Source organism: Bubalus kerabau, chromosome 5 (assembly GCF_029407905.1).
Source record: "Bubalus kerabau isolate K-KA32 ecotype Philippines breed swamp buffalo chromosome 5, PCC_UOA_SB_1v2, whole genome shotgun sequence".
NCBI classification, from domain to species: Eukaryota; Metazoa; Chordata; class Mammalia; order Artiodactyla; family Bovidae; genus Bubalus; species Bubalus kerabau.
The window spans coordinates 127,506,494-127,519,104 of NC_073628.1; the positions used below are offsets into that span (position 1 = coordinate 127,506,494).

Here is a 12,611-nt window from a genome sequence, read left to right on the forward strand (position 1 = left end):
ATATAAATTTATTTATTTTAATTGGAGGCTAATTACTTTACAATATTGTATTGGTTTTTCCATACATCAACATGAATCCACCACGGGTATACACGTGTTCCCCATCCTGAACCCCCCTCCCACCTCCCTCCCCATACCATCCCTCTGGGTCATCCCAGTGCACCAGCCCCGAGCATCCTGTATCATGTATCGAACCTGGACTGGAGATTTGTTTCTTATATGATATTATACATGTTTTAATGCCATTCTCCCAAATCATCCCCCCACTCCCTCTCCCGCAGAGTCCAAAAGACTGTTCTATACATCTGTGTCTCTTTTGCTGTCTCACATACAGGGTTGTTGTTACCATCTTTATAAATTCCATATATATGTGTTAGTATACTGTATTGGTGTTTTTCTTTCTGGCTTTCTCTGTATAATAGGCTCCAGTTTCATCCACCTCATTAGAACTGATTCAAATGTATTCTTTTTAATGGCTGAGTAATACTCCATTGTGTATATGTACCACAGCTTTCTGATCCATTCATCTGCTGATAGACATCTAGGTTGCTTCCATGTCCTGGATGTTATAAACAGTGCTGCGATGAACATTGGGGTACACGTGTCTCTTTCAATTCTGGTTTCCTCAGTGTATATGCCCAGCAGTGGGATTGCTGGGTTGTATGGCAGTTCTATTTTCAGTTTTTTAAGGAATCTCCACGCTGTTCTCCATAGTGGCTGAACTAGTTTGCATTCCCACCAACAGTGTAAGAGGGTTCCCTTTTCTCCACACCCTCTCCAGCATTTATTGCTTGTAGACTTTTGGATCGCAGCCATTCTGACTGACGTGAAATGGTACCTCATTGTGGTTTTGATTTGCATATCTCTGATAATGAGTGGTGTTGAGCATATTTTCATGTGTTTGTTAACCATCTGTATGTCTTCTTTGGAGAAATGTCTGTTTAGTTCTTTGGCCCATTTTTTGACTGGGTCATTTATTTTTCTGGAATTGAGCTGCAGGAGTTGCTTGTATATTTTTGAGCTTAGTCCTTTGTCAGTTGCTTCATTTGCTATTATTTTCTCCCATTCTGAAGGCTGTCTTTTCACCTTGCTTATAGTTTCCTTTGTTGTGCAGAAGCTTTTAATCAGCCTGAACTCCTCACCCACCAACTTTCCTTCAGCTCTTCTCATCAGTCCCATCAGGCAGGCATCATTTCTGCACGTTCCTTTCCTCACTCTTCTCATTACCTGACGTCTCTACTTCTGCTTAGTCTCTGCTCTCCACTTTCTCCATTCCATCCCCACTGCTGCTTCTAGTGTTCAGAACCACTCCTTATCAAAGGTCCACATTTCTACTGCTTCCCAAGCAGTTCCTCCCAAACAACCCCAAATCCTGCCTCTACACTGCAGTGGCCATCTGTCCAAGGCATTCTTTTCGTCATATTGATCCTGTCTCTGAACTCAGGGATTCCCCATCAAGCCCATCCTTCTAAGCATGGTGCCCAAGCATGTGGTCCAATTGTAACAGGGAAGAACAAATCTCCCTCTATATTAGATCTGTTCCTTTTACTTTAGCCTTTGCATTCTAATGCCTTTGCTTTAAGTTAAGAATGTTGCCCCAGCCTAAAATATACAGGATAGCCTATTCTCAGGCTCTGATTTTTAAGAGAAGAATGGAACTTGGGGAATCAATCTGCCTGACTTCAGGCTCTACTACAAAGCCGCAGTCATCAAGACAGTATGGTACTGGCACAAAGACAGAAATATAGATCAATGGAACAAAATAGAAAGCCCAGAGATAAATCCATGCACCTATGGACACCTTATCTTTGACAAAGGAGGCAAGAATATACAATGGAGAAAAGACAATCTCTTTCACAAGTGGTGCTGGGAAAACTGGTCAACCACTTGTAAAAGAATGAAACTAGAACACTTTCTAACACCATACACAAAAATAAACTCAAAATGGATTAAAGATCTAAATGTAAGACCAGAAACTATACAACTCCTAGAGGAGAACATAGGCAAAACACTCTCTGACATACATCCCAGCAGGATCCTCTATGACCCACCTCCCAGAATATTGGAAATAAAAGCAAAAATAAACAAATGGGATCTAATTAAAATTAAAAGCTTCTGCACAACAAAGGAAACTATAAGCAAGGTGAAAAGACAGCCTTCAGAAGAGCCTCTCTGAGTAGAACTGGATTCTCAATTTTAGAAGAGAGGTGGAGGGCTGGCATGGAGCCAGGACCTCTGCCCTGTGTGTATGCTGGGGTTGTGGTAGGCGAGTGCTGTCTAAAGGAGGAGAGGCGGGCCTGTTGCTTGTCTTCTGATTAACTGGCACATGTAGACCTCAATAAAAATAACTTCCTGAAACTCCTCCCCTTGTGCTGAATAAAGGTGGAAAATATTTGAAGTTACAGAAGCAATGGCAATTGGAAAACTTTTACTAGTGAACATTTTGTATCGGGATTGGCAAGTTAATTCTATAATGTATATTGATGCCTTGTCTTGGCAAACCAAATTATCAGTCTGAAAGATGTGATGCTAAGTGGATCGATCACTCATAAACACGGAGGTGGACAGTGTCTTTCTTGGCCTTATGCCAACCATTAGGATGCGCACCCAGTGGGTGGCTGCTCTGAACCCTCTCTTGAAACCCACGAGCAGAATGAACAGCGTCCACATCCTGGGATGCTGGTTGAGTTGATTGTGGCTGTTGTCTTGCTGATCCCAAGGTGGGAGAGAACAAGTATAAAAAATGAGCTCCACTGCCCTCCAGATAAAACCCGAGGACACCCTACATAAGGCGGGTCTTGTCACACACCAAGCTCTCCCCTTAGGATCACCCCACCACCATCCTTGAATTCTAGGCATCAGCCATGCTGAGAGACGTGCAGTTCATCAGACAAAATTTGTTCTCAAACTTCCCATCTTAGCCATCATATTCCCTTTGCCTGGAATTTCCCATGTATCCCCACTCCCGCATTTACCAGAATAATTCAAAATGGAGTTCTGACATCTCCTCATGCAGGAGGTCTTTCTTGGCTCAGTTAGACTAGCTAGATGAAGTCTCTGTTTTCATGTATTAATGTTGCAGCTAAATAGCCTGTCTTCTAGTCACGTTTCCCTATCCTGCCCTCAGCTCCTTTGTAGACATCATTTCTGTTGTCTGGAATTCCTTCCCACATGCTTCCTTCTCACCTCTGCCTTGCCCCTCCTGCAGAATTCTCTTGGGGTGGTTTCTTCTACTTATCTCAAGGCTAATTGTGTTTTTCTAAGCACTGTTCTCTCAGTCTCTGCTAACTACTGCCAAGTCAACTGCTCAGTGGAGAGGCTGTGGTGAAACTAAGAAATCTAGAGGAAGCCACACCTGTTCCATTAACAGCAGCACTATTCACAGAACAGTGGAACCCAGTAAGGGCTTCCCAGGCGGTGCTAGTGGTAAAGAACCCGCCTGCCAGTGCAGGAGAGGTAAGAGATATGGGTTTGATCCTTGGGTCAGGAAGATCCCCTGGAGAAGGGCATGGCAACCCACTGCAGTATTCTTGGCTTGAAGAATCCCACAGACAGAGGAGCCTGGCGGGCTGCAGTCCATGGGATCACAAAGAATTGGAGATGACTGAGGCGACTTAGCACAAACGCATGAACCCCAGTAATCTCTGATTGCTATTTTGGGGACAGATTTATCAAAGTATGTATAAGTAAATCAACTAAGTACAAGTTGAATGTTGATATTTTCCCTCCCTGAGCTCAATATATCCACCACTGCTAAGCTTACTTTTTATCGTTCTCCCTACCCTCAGGTAACTTTGACTGTCTTGCAGCCCCAGTGATTCAGGGCAGGGATCCCAGGGCCCTTGGCCTGTCCTAAATGTCATAGCAGATACTCAAAGCTTGGCTGTTCCGAGCCCTGGTGAAGGTTCTGTTTCTTCCCCCTACGCTTGGTGAATCTCCTTAGCATCTCTCTTCACGAGACATAATAACCTTGCTAATTTCAAGGCCTAAAAGTTCCTTAAGTTAGTGTTGGTCATTCAGTCATGTCCAACTCTTTTGCGACCCCATGGACTGTAGCCTCTAGGCTCCTCTGTCCATGGAATTCTGCAGACAAGAATACTGGAGAAGAGGATACATTCTTTTCTCCAGGGGATCTTCCCAACCCAGAGATCAAACCCAAGTCTCTGTAAAATCTGAATTTAGCATAAGGTTATTTCTTCTGAACTAGGAAAAATTCATTTATCAACTTAGTCCTAATTTCTTCAGTTAACTATTTCCCTCTTATTTTTTAATCATCAGTACCCAAGTAGTACTAAGTACTTCTTGGCTAAGGATATTGTTTTATAATCTGTTTCATAAAGACATCACACTCTTTTCCTAAAAAACAGTCAGACATATCCAGACTTTCTGAAAACGATGCATCTAGTGGTTGTTCACAGGTGAATTTAGATGTTCACAGATGGGGGTAGACAATGATGCCTGTAAGAATCAGGGGAAGTTTTAAAACATCTACTTGTTCATCCTCTTCTTACCCTTCTTCTAGGAAACCTAGGAAACTGTAAATCTTAAAGAGCTCTTTTGGTGATTCTAATATGGCCCTGGTTGAGAATCATGGTCATGGAGGTTCCGGGTGAGGGCCCATCTGAGTTATTTACATGTGAGTTATTATTAATTACACTGGAGAGCAAGCACAGTGGGGAAGTTAGATATGGTGGATCTGGGAGGCTTCTGGAAGACTTACATTTTGAGTTGGATCTTGAATGATAATAACATAGCAATAACTGACTTGTATTTGGCACATGCTGCATGGAGCACTTCATGTACAACATCACATTTCAGTTCAGTCGCTCAGTCGTGTCCGACTCTGCAACCCCATGAGCTGCAACATGCCAGGCCTCCCTGTCCATCACCAACTCCCGGAGCCTACTCAAACTCATGTCCACTGAGTCGGTGATGCCATTCAACCATCTCATCCTCTCTTGTCCCCTTCTCCTCCTGCCCTCAATCTTTCCCAGCATCAGGGTCTTTTCCAGTGAGTCAGCTCTTTGCATCAGGTGGACAAAGTATTGGAGTTTCAGCTTCAGCATCAGTCCTTCCAATGAATATTCACGACTGATCTCCTTTAGAATGAACTGGTTGGATCTCCTTGCAGTCCAAGGGACTCTCAAGAGTCTTCTCCAACACCACAGTTCAAAAGCATCAATTCTTCGGCACTCAGCTTTCTTTATAGTCCAACTCTCACATCCATACATGACCACTGGGAAAACCATAGCCTTGACTAGACGGACCTTTGATCCTCACCAAAATCCTACCATAAGGCAGAGAGTATTATCCCCTTTTGATGCATGAGGAAAATAGAGGTCAGAGAGGTTAAGTGTTTTGCCCAAAGTTGCACAGCAAGTGAGTAGCAGATAACTTGTATTTAACCCTTGAATCATGTGACTCCAAGCCTCTACTGCGAGATATGTCAGACCTAGTGAGAAGGAAGCAGCAGAGATTCAAGGTGAATGTATCGGTAAGAGAATTATTTCCTACCTGATTAAAATCTTTGTGGAAGACAAATATCTAGGCTTATAAGAATTCCTCAGAGTCAATTATGGACATCATCATTAGTATGTAAATTATGTGTCTTTATGTATCTAAGAAGATGAGAAAGACCAAGTTTTTGTCATTAGGAATAGGACTAGTGTCCACTTCAATTTTTCCTTTTAATCCCATAGTCCACAATTCATAATCAGCCATTTTTGGGGAGATTACAGGGACTTCAGATCCCATGCAGTCCTGTTTCTTGCCTGATTCCATCATTCAGCAGGTTTATTGATTGAAGGGAAAGAAGTAGAGTGTAGAGCAGTGATCCTCAGCTGGCTGTGAATTTGCCTGCCAAAGGTCATGGCAATGTCTGGAGACATTCTTCATGACCACGTCGGGGGTGGTCCTGGCATCAGAGGGTAGAGGCTAGAGCTTCTGCTACATATCCTGTGGCACACATGACCACCTCCCACAGCAAAGAATGCGCTGGACCAGCATACTGATGGCGCAGAGGCTGAACAACTGGTGTAAAGCTTGGGGGCATGGACTTGGTATCTTAGAATCTGCCTTGGTTTGAATCCAGCTCTGTCCTAGCTAACTTGGTGATCTTGGCCTGTCTGTAATTAAGGCTAATGATACACCCTACCTTATAGGGCCTCAGTTCAGTCACTCACTTGTGTCTGACTCTTTGCGACCCCATGAATCGCAGCACGCCAGGCCTCCCTGTCCATCACCAACTCCTGGAGTTCACTCCACCTCATGTCCATCAAGTCAGTGATGCTAAGAGACTGAAATATTCAATATATATGAAGCATTGGAATAGTATCCGGCAGACCTGTGTTTAGAGAGGCATCTGGTACCGTGGTGGAGGCCATTCCTGAGCCAGCCTGCCAGGGTGTGAATCTTCCATCTGCCTCGCCAGCTGTGCAACCTTGTGCCAGTCACTTAAACATTCTTGACTCAGATTCTTTATTAGTCAAATGAAGAGAATAGTAGTAGCTACCATTAAGATAAATCATGCATGCAAAATGGTTAGAACAATAACTCTTACATAGTAAAACCATGTAAATGCTAGTTGTCATTTTTACTGTCATCATTACTTATTTATTCATTCATTAAACAACTATCTGGGCCCCCAGTGCCCAAACGGGTGGGGTCACTTGCCTTATAGCTATGAGACAGTGGATTGGGATTAGCACCACTGAGTCAGGAAAGAAGGACAGTTCTGTCTGGTGGGATAGTTTACAGCTCTCGACTTCTTGGCATCCTGGGTAGTGGGAAGCTGGGGGATCTGACATTCTGGAGGGAAGGTGGAGAGAGGCACTGTGACCCACAGTGTCACCTGGCAACTAAATACCTCCAATTCTGCTTTTGAGAAGCTAAGAGACTAACGGTGGTTCAGTGAGGAAAATCAGCAGATGCTAGAGGTGCTGAGACCAGAGTTGTCAACAATGAGAAAGTGATTTCAATTTCTGTTCTTATTATTGGAGGAGGTATAAGAGGCCCTGTCTGTGGTCCTTGTGCTGGTCTGATTTAGTTCACCATGGTGATAGTAGTACCTTCTGAATAGTTTCTTTTTTCCATTTTGAGATGGTATAAAAAAAAAAAGTTTGAGCTTTGTGTGAGCTTATAACTTTAGGAGTAGACAGAACTGAAAATGACCCCAGTTAAGGTTAACATGCTTGTTTAAATGACTTCAAAAAGTATGTGTCATTTTTAGATGCCTTTGCTAATTAGATTCTTTTTGATGACTCATAGTGGAGAAATAGGGCCCCCATTGTGAAGTAAAGCAAGGCCTGGGTTTGCAAACCTGCAAGGCAGCCTACTGTTAGCCAGGTAAGACTGAAATTAATGGTCATCTCTTTGCAATCACTAACTCAGCAAGCACAAAATAAGTGAAAGTAGCAAATTATTAGGAGACCTTTTCAACTTGCGTCTGACCTTCTTGATTCATTTGCAGAAGTAATTGCCTGTGGAAATTGCTGGGCCTTTATCTGTGGTGCTATTAAAACACTGGTTGGAATGAGGTGGCACAGGCTGCATTGTTAATGGGTTACCATGGGGTTGGAGCTGTTGTTCTTATTCGACAGATGAGAAATAGCTGAAAATAACCTTCTGTCTCCCTGTAAGAATTCTGCTTGTTAAGTGACAGTCACCACCACGGCAGAGGTTTAACGTGGTATAGGAATTTGTGCTATTCTTAGCAAGATATTAAATGAGAGTTTGCAGGCTTTTCTTGTTATAAAATAGGGAATGTTAGGAGGGTTTTATATTCTCTGATTTGGGGGGAATAGCTGTCCAACTTGAGGAATGAGGGTATAGTTCAGTTCAGTTCAGTTGCTCAGTCGTTCCCAACTCTTTGCGACCCCATGAGCTGCCAGGCCTCCCTGTCCGACACCAACTCCTAGAGCCCACCCAAACTCATGCCCATTGAGTTGGTGATGCCATCCAACCGTCTCATCCTCTGTTGTCCCCTTCTCTTCCCACCTTCAATCTTTCCCAGCAGCAGGGTCTATTCCAATGAGTCAGTTCTTCACAGTATGTGGCCCAAAGAGGGCATAGTGCAGGCAGGAAATTCAGAGCTGAGTGTAGTGTTTCCATTGGTGTCCCAGGCATCAAGGTATCGCTGAACTGTGGGGTTACTCTCTCATTCTCTCCTGGCTTTATTGCCATTGTTCTGTCCAATAAGGTCAGCTGTCTTCATAGCCTCTAGTGCTTCCACAATATGGCCCACTATTTTTTTCCCCCTCTGACCATTCTCTTCCCTTGGGGTAAGGCCTTATGCTTAAAACTTATTAGGGAAATACTGAGGATGAGTATGAGGTAAAGCAGAGCTTCTCAAACTTCAGAGGGCATCAATATTACCTGGAGAGTTTGAAAAAACACAAATTCCTGGACCTCACCCCAGACATTCTGATTCAGTAGGTCTGGGGTGGGCCTGAGAACTTGCATTTCTACCAAATGCCTGTGCCCAAGACCAAACTTTGAGAAGCTCTTGTGCAATATTATGATTCATGGTAAGAAGTGCATGTTTAGTCTTTGTCCCTATCTTTGGCACAGAGCTGCTAAAACCATTACCATTTTCTGTGATGAAAGCAATAAAGGTGTCTCTTGATGTGTTAACGAGGTGACTTGTGGACCCCACCAAAGGATGGAGGCTGGTTGCCAATGGAGCCAACCACGTGATAGAGACTTGGAACTTTCAGTCCCACCCCTGACCTGGGAAAGGAGAGAAACTGGAGATTGAGTTCAGTCACCAGTGATGCAGTCAAGCATGCCAATGTAATGAATCTGCCATCAAATGGATTTGGAATTGGAGAACTTTCAGGTTCGTGAACCCGAATGCTTCCATGTACCACCATGCTAGACCCCAGACTCCACAGGGGCAGAAGTCTCTTTGTTTGGAGCCTCACCCTATATGTGTCTTCATCTGGCTGTTGATTCGTATCCCTTGATATCCTTTGTGATAAACCAGTGATCTAGTGAGTAAACTCTGGGAGTTGGTGATGGACAGGGAGACCTGGCATGCTGCGGTTCATGGGATCACAAAGAGTTGGATACGACTGAGCAACTGAACTGAACTGAGTGAGTAAACGAATTTCCTGGGTTCTCTGAGCCCCTCTAGCAAATGAACTTAATACAAAGAGGATGTAGTGGGACTCTCTGATGTGCAACCAGACAATCAGAAGCACGGGTGACAACCTAGACTTGCATTGGGAACTGAAGTAGAGGGTTGTCTTGGGATTGAGCCCTCAGCTTATTGGAATCTGAGGGTCTCAGAAATGAGCTGAATTGTAAGACATCCAGTTGGTGTCAGAGAATTGGTGATGGCATGTGGGGAAAGCGAACCCACACTGTGTTTGGATCGAGCTGTCTTTGTGCATGCTAAAGTCAGTTGTGTCTGATTCTTCGTGACCCTATGGACTCTAGCCCTCCAGGCTCCTCTGTCCATGGGATTCTCCAGGCAAGAACACTGGAGTAGGTTGCCATTTCCTCCTCCGGGGGATCTTCTTAATCCAGGGATTGAACCCCTGTCTCCTGGATTGGCAGGCAGGTTCTTTACCACTAGCACCACCTGGGAAGCCCAGGTTCTAGTTCTCTTTGTACCTTGTATAATTGAACCTAGACAAACTCACCTTTTTGGAATAGTGTCTTCAAGTGTTAGTCAACGCGTTTACTGAGCACCTACTGAATGCAAAGAAATATGCCTCTGAAGTGACCCCACCACTTCCTGCAATCTGGAAAGTCACTATTTAAGGACAAGCACAAACCTATATACTGCAGGAGGAGGTACCCACACAAAGCCGAGGACTGAGAAGACTGGAGTCAGGGGTGATTGATGGAGGGATGTTCACAGTGGGTGGTTCCAAAGAGGAAACTAAGATTTATTTCCAATCCACCCCATGCCAGCATTGTGGCTGGCATTTATCACGTTAACTCATTGAATCTTCACTGAGACTCTGAGAGGTGGAGATTACCCTCTCCCTTTCATAAATGAGGAAACTGAGGTTCTTATGACTTGAGTTAGTGGCAGGACCAATAATTCAAACCCTCGGTTCCTTCTCTTCGGAGCCTGAGCTGTGTTCACTGAACCATGTTGCTTCCCAGCACATGACTCACTTGAGTATTGAGCTAATGTTTGTTGAATTAAAACATCTGATGATTAACTTAGTGAAGGAACATTTCCAGGAAATAACCTGGAAATGGTCCTTAACCATTCTGCGATTAATTCTTGTTATTTTATATTGAGCATTTATTTTGTACCAGGTACTGTGATAAGCAATTTATATATATTATACCACTTATTTAAAAATAAACCAAAAGGTAATTATTAAAGTCTACTATATATGATGAAATTTAGAGAGGGTGAACCCATCATCCCAAGGTTGGGGGTGGAACGAGGATTCCAAATTGTACCTTTTTGTCTAAAGCACAAACTGCATTCTCCTATGCTGGTTTGATCTGCTGGCATGGCAAGGAGCCTTTACTTCTTTTCCTTCCCTTTGTTGCTACCCATTTCTTCCCAGACAATGAGTTTCATAGCTATGGGCTTCAAGTCACAGGAAATAAGGTTTTGAAAGTTAGTTGCCAGTCACCATGCCAATATAAACATCCTCATGCCCACTCTGTCATTATCCCATTAGAATAAGCAAAAGCAATAACAGCAGCAAAGACCAAAAATACATTAACAAAATTAGATGTGTTGCTGTCATGTGGGCCAGATGACATGAAATAAGAACTATATCTAGTTTCCAGGCCTTATTCCCTACTCTCTCTTCCTGTCTCCACTGCCCCCAACTTGACCACTTATACTTATCCTTCAGTTCTTCCTAATCCACAAGCGGCTTCATTCAGAACCACTCAGTAGTCATTCTGTCAGCTGGTATGTCAAAGTTCTTCAACATTTATAGATTTTAGTGATTCCTTTGAAAGCATCTGTTTGTACACGATGTGCTGGTTTCAGACATGTCTCTTCTGGACTGCCATATTTTCCTGTAATGATAAATTTTGAGTCCACCTGAGGCTCAAATGGTGAAGAATCTGCCCATAATGCAGGAGACCTGGGTTCAATCCCTGGGTTGGGAAGATCCTCTGGAGGAGGGTATGGCAACCTACTCCAGTATTCTTGCCTGGAGAATCCCATGGACAGAGGAGCCTGGCGGGCTGCAGTCCGTGGGATCGCAAAGAGTTGGACAGGACCGAGAGACTAAATACAGCACAGCATGCGAATAAAAGACAGACTCCGTTCAGACTACTGTTCCTCGTTATTGTCTTGAGGAAATGTTCTTGGGTGTGTGTATTCTTTACAGGTGACTACAGGACTTCCCTGGTGGCTCAGATGTAAAGCGTCTGCCTACAATGTGGGAGACCGGGGCTCAATCCCTGGGTTGGGAAGATCTCCTGGAGAAGGAAATGGCAACCCACTCCAGTATTCTCGCCTGGAGAATCCCATGGACAGAGGAGCCTGGTAGACTACAGTCCATGGGGTCTCAAAGAGTCCAACACGACTGAGCAACTTCACTTTCACTTTTTCACAGGACAATGAGCTGTGAGGATAGATACACTGAGGGTTTGTATGTTCCTGCTTCATACTCCAGACACTTTAATACAGTATCCCATTTTCCTAACAATCCAGGGAGGTAAACAGGTATTTTTCCTGCTGTCAGATGAATAGAAATGAAGGGGGAAGGAAGTAATTTGCCTCTGGCCACACAGCTCTTAAGTGGCTGAGCTATTTCAACCCAGGAGGGTGTAACTCTGAGGATAGCATCTTTCCTTTAGATGACATTATGGGTGCACAGGTTTCTGCATTCACTGAGCAGGGTTTGCTGGGCTACACCTAACATAGGAAGCAGAAGATTCAAATTCTGAGCTCTTTCTCTACCTTCTTAGACTCTACTTTCTGTATGTCATTCATGTCGTGGAATTGGGAAAATGTCTCTGAACTACTTGGAAATCTCAGTGCCTACGTTAGGTGTGTTAATAACCTTCCCTCCAAACTCACCAGCGTAGCTACCCGACTTAATGAGCATTTTGTCCTCATCAGATGGCTGGCTAATGGGGAATTAAGGATGATTAGACTGGTGATTTAGTTTTAAGGGAAATTCATATAACAAGTCTTTTTCCTTTTTATTCAAAAAAAATGAAGAAATTAAGCCTCATTTTAAAAAAAAGAGCTGTAGTGAGGCATGATCTTAATGGATATTGAATTTCAGGCGCTATCTAGTTTAAAGCAAATTTAGAAAGAGCTTCTGTTTCCTCCATTTTTCTTGTTGGTACCTATGAAACCTGGGGGTGCTGCATAGCCAGAGATGAAGAAGCATTAAAGAGGCAAGGAGGGGAGAGAGGGAGAGAGAATGTTATAGTCTATATTCATAAACTGGGCTTTTTATAGATAAGCAACTCTTTCCATCTACCTTTGCACTTAAAAGAAAAAAGAAAAATCAGTGAATACCCAACGTGCTTATATGAAGAGGAAATCAAAACTAATGTTTATGTACATAGACTTTGACAACATATTGTAAATTAAAACTTGGATTGTAATAGAAGATAGACTTAGTAGCATGTTTCCCAAAGTTCCCAGGAGTAGCAGCATCACCTGG

At 43.5% G+C, this 12,611-nt stretch overlaps 1 protein-coding gene across 12 annotated transcripts in view; it reads left to right on the top strand.

Moving 5' to 3' along the window:
• Positions 1-12,611, top strand: part of KCNH1 (potassium voltage-gated channel subfamily H member 1) — a 430,930-nt gene that overhangs the window by 270,829 nt on the left and 147,490 nt on the right. The window lies entirely within an intron of this gene.